Consider the following 20,817-nt stretch of genomic DNA (forward strand, 5'->3'; position numbering starts at 1 on the left):
AAGAAGACTTTGGAACACTTGTTAGTTAATTTATTTATTCTTCTCCAGTGGCATATAGCTTGGTTTCTAGGTCTTCAGGTCCACAAGACTTTGGACATGAAAGCTGTTACATTTCCATTTAGCATTTGTTTGTTTGTCATTTTGCTTGCAAGAAAAACAAAACTATGCATTTCAGTCATTATAAAAGGCCATTATTAATTTATTCCTGATGCGCTAGAATTTGATAGTCTGTCTGTGTGCTTAAAATGCCTTTGTATCTTGTTCTTTGTTATCTCCTAAGCATGTAATTTAATTAACACATGTACCCTGCTTTGAAGATGTAAAGCGATATATGAATGTTAAAAACACCAAATTAAGGCTTACACAGGTAAAGCCATGGGGCAGAAGGCAGGAAGTACAACATACAAGGACAGTGTTTGAAGGCAATTATTCCTGTAAAGGTCAAGAACAAGAATAATACCCCAAAATTGCCATGAGGAGAAAAAATACTAATGTCAACCTTTGGAAAAACACCTATTTTTTTTTGCTGCCATCCAGTGCTGCCTAATCAGATGCCTGCTGCTATCCTGTTCTCTAGTTTCCCTGAAATATGGTGGATTATTTTTCATGGTGACTTTACCATGCAATCGTGGGAATGAGGAAGGGAGGTAGCACAGGGAAACATAAGAGCTATCAGCTCAGGCCCATATTCTCTCAACTGTTAAAACAAGAAGCAAAAGTATTCACTAAATTCATGTAAATAAAGTTAAACAAGTTCATATATGTCAATTTATGGTAGTACTGTATAATGGATAGGCTACATGATATCATCTAGTTCATCAAGGTTATATCTTGTCAGAGTTATTTTATATCAAGAGGTCATGTGTAGAAAACTACTTTAGGACTTCAGCATGGTCAGTAGCATTAATCTCATAATTCCACAGTAAAATAACATAATAGCTTACATACAGGGATGCAAAGAGCTCAGAAGAGGGGAAAGAACTGGCTGTTAAAAAAAAAAAAAAAACTTACAGACTTGGACCCAGTAAATTTCTGGTAGTTTGCAGGCCTTAGGATCCAATTTTAGGTAGCAAGAATGAATTAAGTTGCCTAAAGACAGATATTTGTGACATCTACAATACTGGAGGGTATCTGATATTGGCTAAAAACTATGGTGTGAACCCTACAGGGGACTCATGCCCTTCCAGAGCAGCAGCTGAAGCTCAGGAGAGCATTGATCTGTCTGTCCTGCCTGCTAGCCTTGATGGATTTAGAAAATGTTAGGATGTTTCAGATGGCATTGAATTGCCTATGTTTATGCAACAGAATACCATCCATGCAGTCAAGTGCCACTGTTTGGCATCAGAAAGAGCAATAGTGTCATGGTTTGTATTCAGTTTCCATGCTGTTAATCTCTCTTCTGGAACCTTTGCAGGCAGTAGACATTGGCCCAGTCACTGCAACTGTTAACTACAGACTACATTAAAAATTTTAGGTTTTAACTAAAAGAAGATAAAATTACTCCAAAGCATTTTTCAGGTGGTATTTCCTACCAATGGACAGGTTAATCTGATTTAGTCTTTGTCAAACATTTTGCAATTGCCATAACTTATGGTAGCATACTGCAAAGATCAGCCAAACAACACTGGTACCACATTGTAGATTAGTACAAGAGAAGCAAGAGAAGCACTTAGTGTGTCTCAGCTGGAAATTATTCTTTGTGCTTTTTATTGTGATCTTAAAACTTGTTATCTAGTGTGGAAACAACTTATTTTTTATTTTATTTTATTTTATTATTTTTTTAAATATGTGCTTTATCTTGTTTTGGATGGAGGTGGGGAGGAGTGAGCAAATCAGCATATTTCTCTCTCTGACTGATGTGTTCTCTTCTGATGGGTTTTATCTTGAACATGTTTATTATATTATTCACAACAGGACCCTGTTATGAAGTGGATGAATAATACTGTTCATTCAAAAAGGATGCACATAAACTGACAGTCACTGAATCATTGCCTTTTATATGTCAAGGAAATCAGTACAAAGTTGGCTGTCAATTGACACAGTTACATCAGTCAGTTTGCAAAGGATAGGTATCCTTCAGTACCAGCTATACCATATTAATTTCTTCCGCATAACTAGTGTTACCATGCTATCCTAGCTTTTTTTTGTTGTTGTTGTTGCTGCTGTTATTTTAAAAGAGCCACCAGATATCATGAAGCAAAATTCATTATCAGCTTTCTTAGGTTGCAGTGCTATATCTCTTTCTATTTTCTTTGCTGATAAACAGTGAACAGGCAGAAGGGTTCATCTTTTATACAAATATGTAAAGCTCTGTTGTTACTAGTCTTCCAGTTTTGACTTTCATTCTAATTGCTTTGGGAAAACAATTTACAGATTTTAGTTTTTTTTTTTTTTTTTTTTTTTTTTTTTTTTTTTTCTTTCCCTGTAGAGATGTGTAAATTTTCAAATTCAATCATTATAATGATGAATACATGTTGAAGAAACATACTGAAAGAAGCATATACCTGTCACGGATTTTTTTTCAGTATATCCAAGTAAAATCTATCCTAATCACTGCATCCATTTTTCAAAGGCAACAGAACAACGAGACATTTCTAGAATTGGAGTTAATGATGACAACTGAAAGATATAATAGTATGTGAAAAAGCCTATATGTAGAGTCACATTTTTCTTTTTATTGTGAGTTCTGTGTATCTTGTATATTCTCTTGATGAGTCTGTGTAGTCTTAGTTTCTGCAGAGGTTTGAATGAAATTAAGAAGGTGCTGTCATGTTGTTATCAGCAAAAAGTTTAGATTTTTCTAAAAGAAAGTCTCCACATGCCAACTTATCAGCTTTTACAAAGCTCTGCTTTGCTGTCCTGTATATGTCTGAAATTTGACTCTAGCAGTTCACAGAATTAATTTTTTTTTCTTCTTCTGTAGAAATAAAAAGAGCAAATGCATGTACATGATCTAAAACTAATCCATCTATATTGCCTACTGCTTGAATAGGTTGTCTAATGATAACAGATGATTATCTGCTTGGAAAATAATGGGCAAATTTCCCTTGCTGTAACTTCACTGACTTCAGACTGCACTGTGTTTTAATTATAGCATGTTCAAACTAGACTCAACAAAGAAAGAGTAGATGTGCTAAAGGAAAAAATCCTCCTTTGGTTGGGTGTCTGACTATTACTATTATTTATTTAAGTGCTTCTAACGTGACAGTCTTGACCTACTTGGTCTTTTCTTCTCATAATGGCTGTGAAATCGAAACAATTCACTTGGCATTTTAGACCGTCATTAAAAAAAATGCCCAAGAATGCCAGAATGGAGACATTTTTTGCCCATTTGTGTCACTACAAGCTGCTTAAAAGAGTTACTTTGCTGCACTGTTCACAGTGAAGAGGACATAAAACCCTCTTGCTACAAATTATTGTACTTCAAGTATAAAACCAAGGTAAATTCATTTCAGCTACTCCATGATTAGTCATTTTTTAAAGATCTCAGACAAAATATTTAACCTTAACATCAGTGGAAAGTATCTTGTTCAGTTAGGTTATAATTTAATTCATAGTGACCCTATCACATTTCTTAAAAAAATCATGATTCTTCAGTTCCTGTGGTGAGAAACTCAGCTGATGTCATGTGGACATTGAATAGTGCTAGGGTGCCTTGTCACTGTGAATGTGTATTTGGGGATCTGTACAGAGGGAAGCCAGAGGTTCTGGCTCTGATGTTAATTTCATTTGGGAAATGTTGTAGGCCATTTCTCCTTTCCTTCTGCTTCTCCTTCTTTTTAATTTACAATTTAACTTCTTCACTTTTAGATGAAAGCTATACTATTTTGTCAAGTGCTTTATTTATTAAAGACACGACATAAATGTTGTCTGAAATGCATGCAGATCCACAGAAGTAAACATTCAACAATCAAAAGGTCTTCAAATATACTGCGGTCAGGCAGGGACAGGAGCATAGGTACTAAAATTTGCTCGGTAGTGCAGGAAGCCAAATGGGAGGCATCTGAACTCAGAGAAAACAAAGATGGCCTCCTTGTACAGCTACTCACAGCTTTCCCACTTGCAGCTGATTGTTGGACCTCCCTGCCTTTCTCTCACCTCATCCACTCTGTTCACCAGGATCTGTAGACTGTAGTCTTTCTCAAACTACAGACTTGCAGCTGGCATTGGCTCCTCCAGAGCTACCTGCCTCCTTTCCCAGCATGATTAGAACAGAATCACAGAATCACAGAATTTTCTAGGTTGGAAGAGACCTCAAGGTCATCGAGTCCAACCTCCAACCTAACGCTAACAGCCCTCCACTAAACCATATCCCTAAGCTCTACATCTAAACGTCTTTTGAAGACTTCCAAGGATGGTGACTCCACCACTTCCCTGGGCAGCCTGTTCCAGTGCCTCACAACCCTTTCAGTGAAGAAGTTCTTCCTAACATCTAGCCTAAAACTCCCCTGGCTCAACTTAAACCCATTCCCCCTCGTCCTGTCACCAGGCACGTGGGAGAACAGGCCAACCCCCACCTCGCTACAGCCTCCCTTGAGGTACCTAAAAAGAGCGATAAGGTCGCCCCTGAGCCTCCTCTTCTCCAGGCTGAACAAGCCCAGCTCCCTCAGCCGCTCCTCGTAGGACTTGTTCTCCAGGCCCCTCACCAGCTTCGTCGCCCTTCTCTGCACCCGCTCAAGCACCTCGATGTCCTTCTTGTAGCGAGGGGCCCAAAACTGAACACAGTACTCGAGGTGCGGCCTCACCAGAGCTGAGTACAGGGGGACGATCACCTCCCTAGCCCTGCTGGTCACGCTGTTCCTAATACAAGCCAGGATGCCGTTGGCCTTCTTGGCCACCTGAGCACACTGCTGGCTCATATTCAGCCGACTGTCCACCATCACTCCCAGGTCCTTCTCTGCCTGGCAGCTCTCCAACCATTCCTCTCCCAGCCTGTAGCTCTGCTTGGGGTTATTGCGCCCCAGGTGCAGGACCCGGCACTTGGCCTTGTTAAACTTCATGCAGTTAAAAACAGAAACAGAACAGAAACAGAACAGATGCAGAACAGAAAGATCCATGTTCATGGCAAAAAATCATGAAGAACAGGGAGAGAGGTGCTACACTGATGGAAAACTCTCTTCCAACCTAGAAAATTCTGTGATTCTGTAAAACGAAATGAGGACTTTCCTGCAGATTGAAAGGAGGCCTTCATGGAATATTTCCTGTGGGCTCAATCTTCCTCATGGCCATCAGCAGAAGCAGTGGGTCAGGAGTGGCACAGCTAACACCTTGTAAGAAACCTATCCTCCACCTGAACTTGTCTTTCCCCTTGCCCATGGAGGTGTATCCATCACCAACAGCCTTCCCTATTATCAACTCCCCACAGTAACCACCTTTCCTCACTAGTCCCTCCATCAGCAGTGACAATTTACCTTCCCTTTCTCCAACTGCAGCTCTCAATTTCCCACTCCCCAGCTCTCCAGCAGCCACCTCACCTTCTGCCACAGCCCATGAGTCAGTGAAGGAGGAGGAGTCCAGCTTGATGTTCACAGAATTACTCCCTGTCTCCTCAAAGAACCTCCTGCAAGCGAGGCTGGGTTTGTGGGCTACTGGGCATGCGGTGATTCATACCCTCACATATTCACATGTCCAGCAGAGCTGAAGAATTTAGCATAAAGTGCAGAGTTTTTAACAAACCAGAATAATTTTTCAATTTATCCAAGCTGTCCTTTCTGCAAGTAAATCAAACAATTAAAGGGCATTCACTTATTTTTCATGCACTGAAATTATGAATTTTTCATTATGTTCAGATTCCCATTTTTTTCCCCCAGCTTCATTAACTGTCTAGTGTGGACTTTATTGTCTACATGTTCATATACTTTAACTGGCCGGCATGTTTGAGGGAATATTTTTTAGAGGCTGTCTTCTGTTCCACTCCCCTCTCTCTCTGTATAAGTCTTGTTATTCTCTGAAAGGGAAAAGAGAAAGAACAGGAAGAATACATAATAATTAAAAAACATGTTTCTTTTCAGGTAGCAGCACTCAGCACTCCGCTGTAAACCATGCTATGTAAGATCTTGTAAAGCTTGATTGGAAGCATATTATCATATTAAAAATGTGTATATCTCTTCCTTCCCTTAGAATTAACATTTTGCATTCAGTGGAGGCAGAACAAGGGTTTCAAGTGGATTTTGCTCTGACAAAAACCTGCGTTCTCTGTTAAGGTTACTCTTTTAATGGAAACTCAAAGAAGCAGGTTTTTAAGACCTTATTAAAGACAAAGTTGCAGCAAATAGACTGGCAATGTTACAGCCATTTCAGGTGAAAAAGACAGGGCTTTTCAGAGACTCCTCTGAGGGTGTGTAATGAAAACTATCTGGAAGATATCCTTGTCGTCAATGCCCAGCTGCCTAACTCAAATCTATTGTGGCAGTTCAGAGATGAAATAGAGAGTGACCTGACCTGATTAAACCTTGACATTGCCCCACAACCAACAATACACATGTCTAAGTGCTGCCCCTGTTCACAGGCGTGTGTATGTGATGTTAATATCTTGGGCTGTGTTTATGAAGTCATTGAAGTCAGCATGATGTTGAACAGTGGCAGGAACAGCCTCTTCCAATCTAAAGCACAAAAAGGTTGTCACACAGGAGGAGAAAGATTACATTTAGTTGTAATGTAGCTGTGAAAGTGGACTATTTACTTCTAATACATTTTTTTTTTCTTCTTTTCTTTTTCTTCTGAAAAGCTGCAGAGACATGGCATTAAACTTGCATCTTGCAGAGAAAGTGAGAGCAAGCAGGGGCAGATTGGCAAGGTCTCAGGTCAGGGTGTTGTGTCACAAGTGCAGCCATCCCTCTAGAGCTGGTGACTGCTGCCTTCCAGCCGTCTCCACCTTTTAATACTGAAGTTATGTGGGCTTGTTTCAATAAGATGTGTAGCCCTTTGAGAACCTAGCCCTGCAGACTTGAAAGTTGGGGAAAAAAAAAAAAAAAAAAAAAAAAAAAGGGATCTGAAATAAATCCAGGTGGCAGTGATGAGATTTTGGCAAAAAAAAATTTCCCGTAGGCTGTTTAGGTTCATGGCATCTCACTAATTAGGCAACATCAATGCTTAGGCTGTATGAATTCAGCATGCTTGGTCTGGGTCTGCTTGAAAAATTCTGATATCCTAATATATGCATGACACTGACCGCATTTTAATGGTTTTGAATTTGGATTTTACTTAGGTATCCATTTCTGAAGTTTGAGAAAAACCTGAAGAATTGATATTTATTCCTCAAATAGTCTCCTTTCCATTTGTTAGATGTTTCATAATAGTAATTCATGCTTTAATGTCTCTTAAGAAGGAAATTGAGGGAGTGTTTAACACCCAATGCAAAGTTATCCTAGACACACTGGACTTGTTTCTGACAGCCTTGTTCATGTCAAGTATGACTTTCATCAGACTTTAAGCACCTTTCTCTGCAGCAGCAATTCAGAACACACCTTCAAGCACACTCCAAAACCTGAACTCAGCTTAACTCAGTTGGATGTGAATTTTGAATCATAGTTATTCCTAGTGTCTGAAACAGATTGTCTGAATCAAATTGTTCCAAAAGCATTAAAAAATGAAGGTAAAAAATGCTGAGATTCATTATCCTATCAGTAATATTCTAATAACTCTCTGATGCAAGCTGTCATCCTAATCTGAGGTCCATTAAATAAGAGATGGTGGAAGGTGACAATCACATAGCAAAATTGCTGGGTTTTCGGATAGTTACACTGTCATTAGTATTTTTTTCTTTCTTAAATATTACTTGTTGATTTATAGGGGTCTTTGGCATTTAAATATGTCTTGTTTGCCAGGATATAACCTCACTTTATGAAGCTTATTGTTCAAGTGGAGAGAAATTTTACATGTTGGAGTAATTCAACAAAGCTATGGAGATCTGTTCTAAGTCTAGTGCAAAGTATCCACTTCTTACCTTTAATATTTATATTACCTTCTAGAGACATCAGTTGAGATCAAGATCTAAAGTGGCATCTCTTCAGTTCATCTGTGGGGTGAGACAAGTTTTGAACAGTTCTGATGAAGATGAAACATTATTGTTGCCATTTTCTAGCAAAAGAATTAGTCCACAGAAGCTAGAAAGAGAACTAAGGGCTGGATCCAGATCTTCTGAGTCACACTTTGCAAAACTGATATATCTGTTCTGATGCATAAATAAACCATTTCCACTCAATGCATAAAATCCCTGACAACCTTAATCAAGCTGGTATTTCAAAGTCTGCTTCCACATTTCAGAGTGAATATGCGATTAAGAGGGTAAGGAAAGAAAAATGTGTCATACTAACTGAAAGTTAACTAACATCGACAGAACTGACATTTGTGTAACCTATCTGTGAATCAAATGCTGTCATGAATGAATGAGTGTTTACTATTTAGGCAAACATTGTGAAGCCTATTTGTATCACAGTGTATGGTAAAAAGAGCTTTCTGTATGTACTGAGGATGGGGCAAGAAGAACTTTGTGACATATTCTTCCCAATCCATGCTACTTAGCCAAGGCTCCTGCCAGCTGCAGAGATGGACTCTTCCCATCCCTTGAGATTGATGTGTGTAACCATCACTGTGATTTTTTTATTTTATTTATTTTTATTTAAATTTTATTTTTTTTTCAGTGAGGTTGCTCAGATGTAACTAAGGACATAGTTTGGACTGTGGTATATTTATTGCTGGAAACAAGATGAGGAGTGGAAAAGACAGCAGATTTTTATTTCCAAGCTCAGGTTGAATCTGCAGGCTGCCATTTAGAACAAAAACATCTGTGTGTGCAAAATGAGTGGATTTCTCTTAGGGAAAATAAACACAAAGCCCTCTGATTCTTGAAGCTGTCTTTACAGAATCAGTTTTAGAGCAGAAACACACTTTAACCCTAAACTGGTATATATATATATATTAAAAAAAAAAAAAAAAGCCAAATTACACATACCCTATCTGAATAGGGAAGTTGCACTCTAATTGTTGGATATAAGCTTGACTGCTTTTGAATTAACAGTTAAAGCTGTATTCATTAATCTGAACAGAGAAAAGCAGGCAGATTGTCACAACATACCTCAGTTCAGTAGTCATGCAGAGCAGGTGAAAGAATACTAGCCATTTACAAAGTGAAACAGCTGATCTCCATCAGTCCCATCACTTAATGATGAAGAGAAAAAGGCAACCATCTGCAATACCTAGAAAAAGATTTATGATTTATCTAAAAGTCCAGAGTCCCAACAGGCAATGTACAACTTACAATTACCCAGAATGATTAAACTTAATGCTTTTAAATACTTTATCAACTCAAGATTTACAAAGGACACAATTCATAAATGTATTATGGTCCATTTGCTGTACATACAGCTTCTGGGAAAAATATTTCCTTTGAGAAATAAGCATGAAATTCATTAAGTTTGAAGAAAGCATTTGGAATGAGAAAGCCAATTCAGAAAGAAAAGGAACTGACCCCAAAATAGGGATGAGGTAAGGTGAGATGCAAATTGTCTCCAAACAGTAGTTGATTAAAGGAACAACTTGGGTTCATGAAATCAGGTTGAACCCAATTTCAGTGCCTACTGAAATTTTCACTATCCTTTTTCTCTTCTTCTTCTCCTTAAGAGACAGGTTAAGGGTTAATGGATTTGCCATTAAGAAGTCTAGATATTTAACTTCTAGACTGCTTTGTTGTTGAATGGAAACTGCTGTTGTGTAAAAAGTGTAACATAAAAGCTCTGGCAAATCTTGCTGGTATAATTTAAGATGTTACTGTCCTCAGTTGTCTGTCCTACCTCTCTGCCAAAGAATATCACCACCCTCATGGGAATTCATACAAAGCAATTGTTACCACTCCACCTGCTTGGCTGTACATTCTGGCATTTTAGTTAAATCCACCCTCAGCAGTAGTCCAAACTAAAGCAAATCAGGCTAAGAAATGTAAGATGTCTTCCTTTTTAATATTTTTTTTCCTCCTAATTTTATCACAGAGGTGATGTGGGCCAGCAGGGGGGTAGGGATTGGAGTTATTTGAGTCAACAACATTTTAAACACAGCCAGACTTATAACAGATAGCATATCAAAACCCTGAGCTTTTTTTTCTTCCTTTTTTCCTCACTCTTACCTACTAACAGTATTACGGAGTGGGACACAGCAGAGGCAGCAATTCCATAGATAATCATTGTGAGAAGGAGCATTCATCTGAAAGAAATTAAATTGTTTCTGCAAGTGTATCTCAACTGGAAGTGTAGTTACAATTGGAAACAGCTTTGAAATTGCTGATCATAAAAGTCTTGTAAACATCACTTTTGAGAGGACTGTGCTGATGTGAGTTGCTCATCCAAATCACCTGGGACAGGTCTTCAAGTGACCATTTCATCATGCTATTGCTGATTCTCTGAGCTGAAGCAACATCTTTCAAGAATGATACATAGAGCAAGCCCTAATAAAATGTATAGTTTGCAGGTTCCCACCTGAATGTTCCTAGTTACCTAATCAGGGACTTTGAGCAGTACCAGCTGCATGATGCCTCTGTCATATTTTTATGTGAAGCTCACCTGGGAAGAGTCCAGAATACTGGCGAAAAATATGCTCTAAAAGACAGCTCTTGGCAATGAGTTGAGGAATGAGAGATCTCATACAGGGCAAAGTAAGTGGGATCAGCCATGTGGAATTAGCATTTCTTTGGTACAAATTAAATATTTTCTGTCTACATTTTCCTTTACAAGAGAGGATTTGTAAAATTTGCTCTTGCTGATAGAACCTGGTTTATAGTTTTTTGCTCTAGCTGGATATGGATAGCCTGGAGATAGACATTATAAGAATGAAAGAAGGTTTTCTAATCTATCTGAATAAAGCATTGGTGAAACTTTCATGAGAAAGTGTATGCACCTTCATAAGAAATTTGGATAAGTCTCAGACTACTTGCTTTTGAATGTGTAAATGGCACAAATAATATATACTATGCTATTTTCTGCTTTGAGATTAATAACCCATAGCCAACATATAGTCTAGAGTCTATTTTCATGCATAGAAAAATACCTTCTTGCACAAGGTATGAATAGTCTTGCTTTATATATATATACACACATATATGTGTGTGTATATAAATATATAAATATATTTTTCCCTAGTAGCACAGAATTCACTTCTCTACCTGTAAACAAAGAGCTGAGCTGTAATGCAGATTAGCAACTGATGTGCTATAGTTAATCTGGAATACCAAGCATACCTTACATTTTGTGGACATTGGATACACCTAATCACAGATGTGCTGGCATTTTTAAAGATGATTTTTCCCAAATATCTGCCAAAACCAGACTTACTTGCACTTTTTTTCTGTGTTGTGAAAAGACAATGCTGTTTGAACCACATCTCCGTACAGCAGCTCCCCTGCTCATTACAAACCACTGCCAAATCTTCATTCTGATGCTCAACCAAGCTGTACCTTATACCTTGGGATGTATGTGACAAGGATGAGTTCATCTTTTAAATATCCATTAGCTACTTCAGGATTTTAGTACTTAGGTGATATAACTTTCTTGAATTAAAGTTACTAATTCAACTCCTAAACATTCATACTGGAATTGATATATAGTGAAAGATGAACAACATATTTTTTTTTCCCAGAACCAACATGAGGTTTTAAAATCTTGTTTTGTTTTGTTTTGTTTTGTTTTTCTTCAAGCCCACAAGGTGCCATTATGGCTGAAGTGTGCTGACTAAGCAGTGCTCACACCATGAAGACAAGGATGGTGAGCATGTCAGGATCTGAATAACAATAGATTGATGAATTTGCATTGTCTTGTGAAATACAGTTACCGTGTATATGTGAATGGTCTACAACACAGTTGTGATCTAACAGTACTCATTTGGCTCACATATGAATTGAACACATGAAGAAAAAAGGGAAAGCAACACACGTGCTTTTTCATTTTGAAAGTAAAAGAGATGAGTTAATTTCTTCAGTCAAAGCCTAGGTGCTCATCTGTACATTGTATATTATCTTCATTAGTCTAACAGAAAATGAATAGGGTAGTAAGGCACACTTATTCAAAGCTCAGATACACTTCTTGAGCATAATGAGTGAATACAGCATTTAGTACTCCCATTTGTATTCATGCCTGTTAGTTCAAAAGTAGGAAAAGAGCTGAGAATGCTTGTATAAGGACAGGTGTGCAAGCATCTGCATTGGGCATTGCATGATTTAGAAAAATGGCAAATGATGCCAGTGGTATTAGTCAAGTCTATATATGTATTCCCATGTAATTTTTAGAGATCTAGAGGCAACATGTTGGTATAGATTTTGATTTCCAAACTGAATGGCAAGTGGATGATGGATTCCATGCTGTGCTTGGACACAGTTCCCAGCTCCCTCCTACTCTGTGAGAAATGACTGCAATCATAAACCCACCACATAATGAAGACTTCAGTAGGAGCAGGAAACACTACCACACCAGGAATTTGCAGGACATCTGGTAAATCAACAACATTATCACAAACATCATGGCCAACAGTCTGAGCTCTAGCAACAGTATATTCATTTTCCAAATGTTCCAACTGAGAAAGCTACTCAGACCATTCCCACTGTACACCAGATGGTTGATTGGTAAGCCAATATTTTCTCTATACACAGCAGCCTACTCTTCCATCATTAGGAAACATTTTGCATAGGGAACAGATATTTTATTAGAGACAGGATTTTCTCTGGCCTATGTTCTGCTGAAGAAAGACATATACTGTATCATATATACACCACAATATATACAACTGCAAGATACTGTAAGAAGTTTCTTCTTCATTTGTTCTGCTGCAGTCCACCAACATATGGAAAGAAAAAAAAAAAAAAAAAGAAAAAAGAAACTTTTTGATAAACTGCCCCCCATCATTTTGAATGACATTAAATATATTTGAAGTGAACTATAATTAACTAAATTGTATTAAAGGTAACATTATCAAATCCATATGAAAATGATTCACTTTGTACTATTGCAGTATCAAAGAACCACGAAACTAGCCTAGCAATATAGTAGCTCAGGCTAGTGTTTAGAAGTACAATTCAGGCTCCAAGTAATTAGCATAGTCCAATATCTGGTGCCTTAGTCAGGTAAAACTGTCTGTGAAATCATTGGAAGTTTTGCCTATTGAATGTGTATTTCAAATAAAACTTGAGAATAGAAAGCTGAATTGACTGTGTTGACTTTGCAAAGTGCTCTCCAAATTGCAATAGTGACTATGCCTACAGACAGAAAAATCATTGTATTGCTAAAACCTCCAGTCTTGCTATTAGTTAGATAATAAAAAAAGTTTTTTCTTTAAATGTTCTTTCTTCTGTTTATCTGTTCCATAGCAGTAGTTGTAATCACTGGACAGGTTCCTAGCTTCGTGACTTGAAGCTTTGTCAAATGTCCCATACAAGGCAGGAACCTCCTCAAAGCTCTTTCAGTCTGATACTTGTTTCTTCTATGAAGCCTAGGAGAAATATAATTTTTGTATGTGATGCTGATGGTTTGGCTATAATAATGATTACAAGGTATACTTTTAAAAACTCAAGGTTCTCCTTTCCTTATAACTTCACCAAATTGTTACTGCTTGACCCCAGTATTTCCATGACTAGTATGTATATTAAGCTGGTGTGTTAGAGGAAGCGCGAGCAGTAATACTAAAAACTCTGTGTTGGGATAGGAAAATATATTGCCCTGTTCCTTTTAAATTCTAGATTTTATCAGTGGAATTTCAGTACTGTATTGGAGCAAAGATTTGAAATTAAGCAGTGGGATTTTCCTAGATGTTTGAACAATGCCATTTGCTTAGTGCTTCACCATGAAAAATATCAGTTTGCACATACTCAAGAGACACTTAGTAGGCATTGACAACTATGTCCACACCTTGTGAGCATTACTGGTAAAGATCTACACAAGATAGGCTGGATTCTTCTTGAAACTGCTCTTCCTAGCAGTTCAAGGTAGAAGGCTCACTGGAGCTAGATAATACAGTGATATATTTCAGTCAATGCTCATACATGCATCCTCAATCACAAAATATCTGAATGGTCACCTACATATATATACATTTAATTCAGAAATTTTTTGTTTCTTCTCAGCTTCCTGCATTTTTCTCAACTTCTCCATTTCTTCTATTAAAACTCTGATTCCACAAAGCTATATTCATATGCCTACTTTAAAAACAGTAATACCACTGAAGACAACAGAACTCTTGTATGCAAAATTTTAAGCATGTCTGCAGGATCGAGTTTGTGAGTTTTAGTCTGAGAACTCTGAATTTGGAAGTCTAAGAGCTTCATGAACTTTCAAGCAGGGATTATCCTTATGTTCTACAGAAATTGTGCTGAATTATGCTGGTGCTTAGGAAGAACAGAAGCTTTTCCCCAGAGCCATCTTTGGATGGAAGCATGGTAGTACTTGGGTTGCAAAAGGTGAATAACAGAGGCAACACAGAAGACTCTCCAGTCTGGGTCTGTTCAGACAAAGTAATTCAACTCCTGGTCTCAATAAAGTAAATGGCAGCTATGCCCTGTGACTTTCCCTGTCAGTAAAGAGAAATGACTGTGTAATTGCTAGAATCTGATACTGAGCTTGTACCAAAGAGTACATTTCATGGTTAAAGAAATAAAAAAAAAAAAAAAAAAAAAAAAAAAAAAAAGAGTGACAGAAGAACACGGCAATGCATTGAATCAGGATTTAACAGAAACAGTTACTTCTGATTTTTTTTTTTTTTTTTTAAGAAAAAAAGATTTAATATACTTTTCAATCATGTCAACTGAAATGCAACTTTCTCCAATGATAGACTTGCCTACATCTATCACAAGGTAAACAATCTGTGCTAAAAGCATACAGACTTATTTTTCCTTTATTCTTATCTCACTGAAACAGTCCACTGACAAAAGCGTCTTTTGTCTGTAAGAGATTTGATTGTGTTTCACCCTAAACTAATGTAGAAGTAGAGGTGTATTAAGGAAGTTTTGACTGCCGCTGGCAGTGGAATTCATCAGCCATTATTTTGCTCTATAACAAATAAACACATCATATTGTTGCCAAATAGCTGTATGTAGATTTGCAATTCCTTATAAGTAATTTATCAGGTTTATCAAGAGTTATAATGTCATTAATGAAAAGTGCTTGCAGAAGGAAAAGGAAAAAGGATAAAAATGTATTAACCTAGGAGGTTTCATTTTGACAAAACTAAATGATAGGAAACAGTATGTCTGTAGGGGTGATCCAGCTGTTGAATCTCTAAGAAAAGAGTTATGTGGGAGTTGTTAAGATGTAACATCAGGCTGAAATTAGTGGGGTTGTATTTTAAGTTGGGGGAGGTGGGATAGTTTTGTTTTGATTTAGTATTTTGAGGAATTGGGTCCCTGTACTGGGTCTAGCTGGAATGTTAACTTTCACGGCAGCAGCCCATACAGTGCCATACTCTGTACTTGTAGCTGGAACAGCAGTGTTATCACACCAGTGTTGTGTCTACTGCTGAGCAGCAGTGGCACAGCATTGGGCCTTTCTCTAACCCTCCTAGGGGGTGGGCAAAAAGTGAGGAGAGAAACATCACTAGGGCAGCTGACCTGAACCAATCAAAGGGATATTCCATACCATGTGATGTCACACTCAGCAATAAAAGGTGGAAACAGGAAGAAGAGGGGAGGGGTGGGCTCCCGTTGGGAAAACATCGGTCCTCCTCTCGAACACCGGCTGTGTGCGTTGAGGCCTTGCTTCAAGGACGTGGTCAATCATCACTCATTTGTGGGAAGTAGAGAGTAATTTCTTTCCTCTGCACTTCCATATAGCCTTCATTTATTTTATTTTATTTGCTTGTTTTCCTCCTTTCTTTTTATTTTTCCCTTTTCCCCTCCCTTTTCCCTTTTTATTTCCCTTTAGTTAAATTGTTTAGTCATAATAATCTTTATTTAATTATTATAATTATTTCCCTTTAATTAAATTATCCTTATCTCAACCCGTGAGTTGTTCTTTGCTTTACTTCTCCCCCTCCTCATCTAAAGGAGGGGGAGTGAGAGAGCGGTTGTGGGGTTTAGCTGCCCAGCACAGTAAAACCACCACAGGATTGTCAAGTCATACCAGACTTCCTAGAATTTTGGGTAAATGATAGGTAATGAATATCGAATGCAAAAATGTCACATCTTGATGTCTGACAGTTAGAATCTGTCTTCAGTGATTGAAATCAGGATGGAGTTGAACAACGGAATTCCTCTTCCAGCCTCTCACAAGAGTGTGAATTACTTGTATATGTCTAGGGGCGTCCTTAATTTATGGAACAACATTTTTCATGGCTTATGCCAGTTGTTTGCAGAATGAACATACATTTACATCATTCTTTAGGCCTTTTCCATCCTTTTGAAAAACAAAACTCGTCAGTCTTTTGGAATCTCAGTTTAGTACAAGCGGTACAAGAGTCCCTTCTGTTTTGCATATTGTAATCTCCAACTGCACATGGTCACCTAGTGAATTGAAAAGAGTAAAACTTCCAGATTGGTGGTTTTATATTCCATCTTATCAGATATTAAGTGATCATTTAATTGTGGGCATGTAATCTATAGCTTCACAATAATCCACATTTTTTAAAGATTGAGTATTACCATATGTGTGTGACAGATTTGTGCAAATCATCTGAATAGTTTTGGGTAAATATGATGCTCTCAATACTGGAAAGAGCTGAATAAATTTAATGATGCCACTGATTTTTAAACTTAAAACAGACAAACAAACAAAACAATTACTTAAAAAGTAAATTTGTGCTGGTAACACAGTACTTGAAAAAATCAATTACTTTGCTACTCATTGTAACTAGAATATCATAGAATCGAATGGAATACCTGTGTCTGTTCTTAGCTTAATTACAGTCTTTGACACTTTCTTAAAACACTCCTTATTTCTAGCCTTTCACCTTCTTCATGCAATATCTTAATTACTCTTTCAAAAGGTAGACTAGTATGACTGCCTTGACCCTCTTTTCTCCCAGTTCCTCACACTCTTCCTAAAGAATTCATTACATGTCTGATCAAATCTACCTTTTTGGTATTCTGTCCATTTGTAGGGTATTTTGATTGTTCATGGTTAGCTTTCCAGCTACATCACTGGCCGCTCTTTTACTACCTTAGTGAAAAACCTTCTCCTTTCTTTCATTAGATATAGGATTCTGCTAGGAACTAATATCAATTGATCAATTGAATTGAGATCAGTTGAAGACAAAATTTCATTTACTGTTTTTACACGAGTCACTCATGTCATTGACTCATTGTCATCTCTTCCTTCATCTAACTTGTTTGCCTTGTCTACCTTAAGGCTTTCTGTATGCGCAGACTCCCTTGACGTGTAGTGGAAATAAAATCAAATTCCTTACTTTTCTTCTTAAAACCTGTTAGCTGCCAGTTCACTGCCAGTGTACCTAACAAAACTCATTGATGTTCTTTGTAAATGTGGAGGTCATTTTAGACCTTCCCTGTCTTGCTTTGCACTAGAAAGCATTGTTCTCTGTATATAGTACTATGTATATACATGTATGTATATATGTACAATAGTATTATTATAGCTGCTACTATAAAATATCTAAGATCCTTCTCTTTCTGAACAGACATTCAAAACACTCCTTCATTCATACATTTTATACAGTTTTGGCTCTTGTCATCTATGTCATGCTAGATTGCTGATTCCTAAATCAAGGATTGCTTTAGGAAGCACATATATATATATTATAGCATATATATATATATATATATATTTCCTTTTTCCTGCAAAACGTACAATCACAAAATTTTCCTCAACAACTATTTTATCGGGTCTTATTGATTCACATCATTGGTTCTCTGTTTCTCTATCTGCTTAAGTTCTCTTGTTCTTCTAATCCTTTCTGAGTTTAATCTAATTCCAGTTTTTAGGTGAATGGCAGAGGATGAGTAAAACTCTTTTTGGGGGTATATAAGATTATTAGACTTGCACAGGCAGCACCCAAGTCGCACAGTTTAATGTTGGTTGGTATAAGCACCTGGATGGAAAAAAGAAAGCACTGAGGGAAGAAGAAAAGCTTTGGATACTATTTTTTTTTTCAGAGGTGTTATTTTTCTACTCATTTAGTTAAAGGAGTAAATCTAATATTACCAACAGGTTACCAGCTGTTGTTCCAAACTAGATACTGAAATTTCCCCAATTTTACGTATTCGATCTCTGGGCATCTAATTCAGCTTTATGTGTTACACTGCTGGAACAAGACTTCTAAATCAGTGTGCTTCAATATTTAAGTTAATCACACTAGATCTGTATCTTTAACTTTAAGACCTCCAAGAATGAACTTTTGAGCACTTAAACTCCTTTCTTGAAAGCCAGCATAACCTAACTTTCGGAGTTGGGCTACCAGATTGATTTCATTATCCCTTTCTAATCTTTTCAACAGAGATTCTCTTCCTATGTTTAATTGTCTGAAAATTCCCTTCTAGACCATGGACAGGGGTGGGCAGAGACATCCAGAGATGCCTTCCAGACTAAAATGGTGTAGTTAAGCTAGGCAGATAGGGTTGAGAGGGTAAGAAAGAAAACTAGATAATAAATTTAGGCTAAAAAGACTAAATTTAGACTAAAGTCAGATGAGTTTGATGAACATCGTTCTGAGACTACAATTATTTCAATGGGGTATTATCCAAAGGAATTCATCTGAGTACAGGGAGAAATATAACTCCATTACTATGGTAATAGTATTATGGTAATGGTTCAAATTCTACTAACATGCCTTGCTTCTCCATGGGGCTAATGAGCTTAGGAACAATTCTGCTATGCCTTGTGCCATACATGTACTAATTTTCTGGCTATGACTGCTGGCAGACTAAACTAGACCACGGCACAGATGTAAGCTCTGGTAGATAATTCTCTATACTGTTTAGCAGGTAACATTTTGGCTTGTGTCAGTGTTTCCCAGACAATGCCCAAAGTGGCTCATTTCTTAATAGGCAGATCCATGCCTTGTCTTCAGGGCCAGAGAATGGGGCTGGATTGAATTACTTTACTGATACACCTGTGAACAATGCTATCAACCCAGCTAGCCTCTCAAAGCATGACATCTCACAGACACACTGTTACCTTTGTAAAATTTCACTACTGTACACTCCTGAAAATATTAATATTTTTAACAGATCCATTTACCATGGGGAGCTGCAGCTAAAATAACATTTTTTTAATCAAAATTCAAATACCATAACATCAGATGGTTACTGGTGGTAATGAAATATTGACTGTTGAACAACTGCATCCATGCTAACAGCTTGTAGATTTAAGAAGAAGAATCTGGAAATGGTACCTTCCCTGAGGTTTCTGTTGAAAACTTGAATGGCAACTGGGTCTGACTTATTTTTCACAGGCCAGGATGTAGACCCTGTAATGGCTAACTAAGAAACTACATTCAATCTTGTGACCAAATTCCATTCTGTGGTCTTCTCACATCTCTTGCTGTCATTAGATGATAGGGAATTTTGTATCTAATTATCACTCTTTTTTTTTTTTTTTTTTTTTTTTTAGGGAATGTGCTTGGGGAATATGATTTAGTTATGAGACTGAACAACAGAGGAGGGAGGAGGGATACAAGGAAATTATATTCTTCAGAAACCAAGGGAGAACGATGAGTTTCTCTTATTTAGGACTGAGGCAAAAAGGCAAAATTGATCCCCAGTCTCTCTCTATGTACAACAGTCTAACCTGATAAGGAGTTTTAGGAAGTCTCATTAACTCAGTGCTCCTCCAACTAATAACTTTTCTTGCAAATAGCTTAACTTGTTTTGCTAAACCAAATGTGAATAACCTCCAATAGAGTCGTTTGGAAGGTAATTCTAACTGTCTTTATTTATATTTGTATAGATTGGCTTCATTGCAGGATCTCTTACAATAAAATGCAGCATAATAACTATCTACTAATGATACTTTGACTTGAAATATTGCCAGGAAGTTTAAATTGGTATCCACCTATTTTTAGCAGAAATAGCTGCAAACAGTTCACAGAATAAGCCCCAGCTGTAATAACAAGAAAAATTGACATAAACCAAATGCTCACCACGGGTGAATTTCCACCTACTCTTCACAAATAGAATGAGATCATAAACAGTGGGAGGCTGGCCTGTCTCTAATTTTAATTGTTTTATTTTTCAGTTCACAGCCTGATTAGATTGAGAATGGTAGGCAGGTATAATTTAATTTTAGCACTGACCCCCTACAGGATGGATTACAAAAGTGATGAGCCCTGGTAAGAATAGACTGTTTAGTAGTTCTTGTGCATACAAAGAACTTGTTACACAATTTGTCTGCTGCAACTTCTTTTTGCAGTGAAACTTCAGTTTGAAATCAAATTCATTAAATACCATAACATAAATTGATCATGGATATCAGCATACAGATATCCTTCACAGATTTCACAAACTGATCTAGTAACAATTTCCCTTATAAACAGGATGATATGTTTACACTATTGTCACTATCTTATGAATGGACCATTAACACGTTTTATGGATTAATAGGGGAAATAAAATATGGAGGATGATTGTCATTGAATATGGAGGATAATTGTCAGTTGAAATTGAAATGTGACTTCCACTGCAAATCCGATTTTGAGCTTCTGTTCAATTTTGTAAACAAAGGAATATTTGTCTGAAAATGAAGCTCACCTGGGATTATGTTTTTTAATTTGAAAATTGTTTGCTTATGCATTCCTAAATCTGCTATAATGAAACCAGTTGTCTATCTTAAAAATTTAAAAGTAGAAAGCAAATAAAGTTGTTTCTAATTAAAATGCAGCGTTTGCTACAGTTAGAAC

General features: G+C 37.2%; 1 long non-coding RNA gene across 1 annotated transcript; it reads right to left on the reverse strand.

Moving 5' to 3' along the window:
- Positions 1–5,149: 5,149 nt before the first annotated feature.
- On the reverse strand, positions 5,150–10,170 carry LOC311429895. The gene is made up of 4 exons (XR_014688453.1): positions 10,121–10,170; positions 9,077–9,197; positions 7,964–8,017; positions 5,150–5,947 (listed from the first exon to the last, which is right to left on the reverse strand). It is a non-coding gene; the product is annotated as an uncharacterized lncRNA (long non-coding RNA).
- Positions 10,171–20,817: the final 10,647 nt, after the last annotated feature.

This window comes from Aythya ferina, assembly GCF_964211825.1.
Source record: "Aythya ferina genome assembly, chromosome: 1".
Classification (NCBI taxonomy): domain Eukaryota; kingdom Metazoa; phylum Chordata; class Aves; order Anseriformes; family Anatidae; genus Aythya; species Aythya ferina.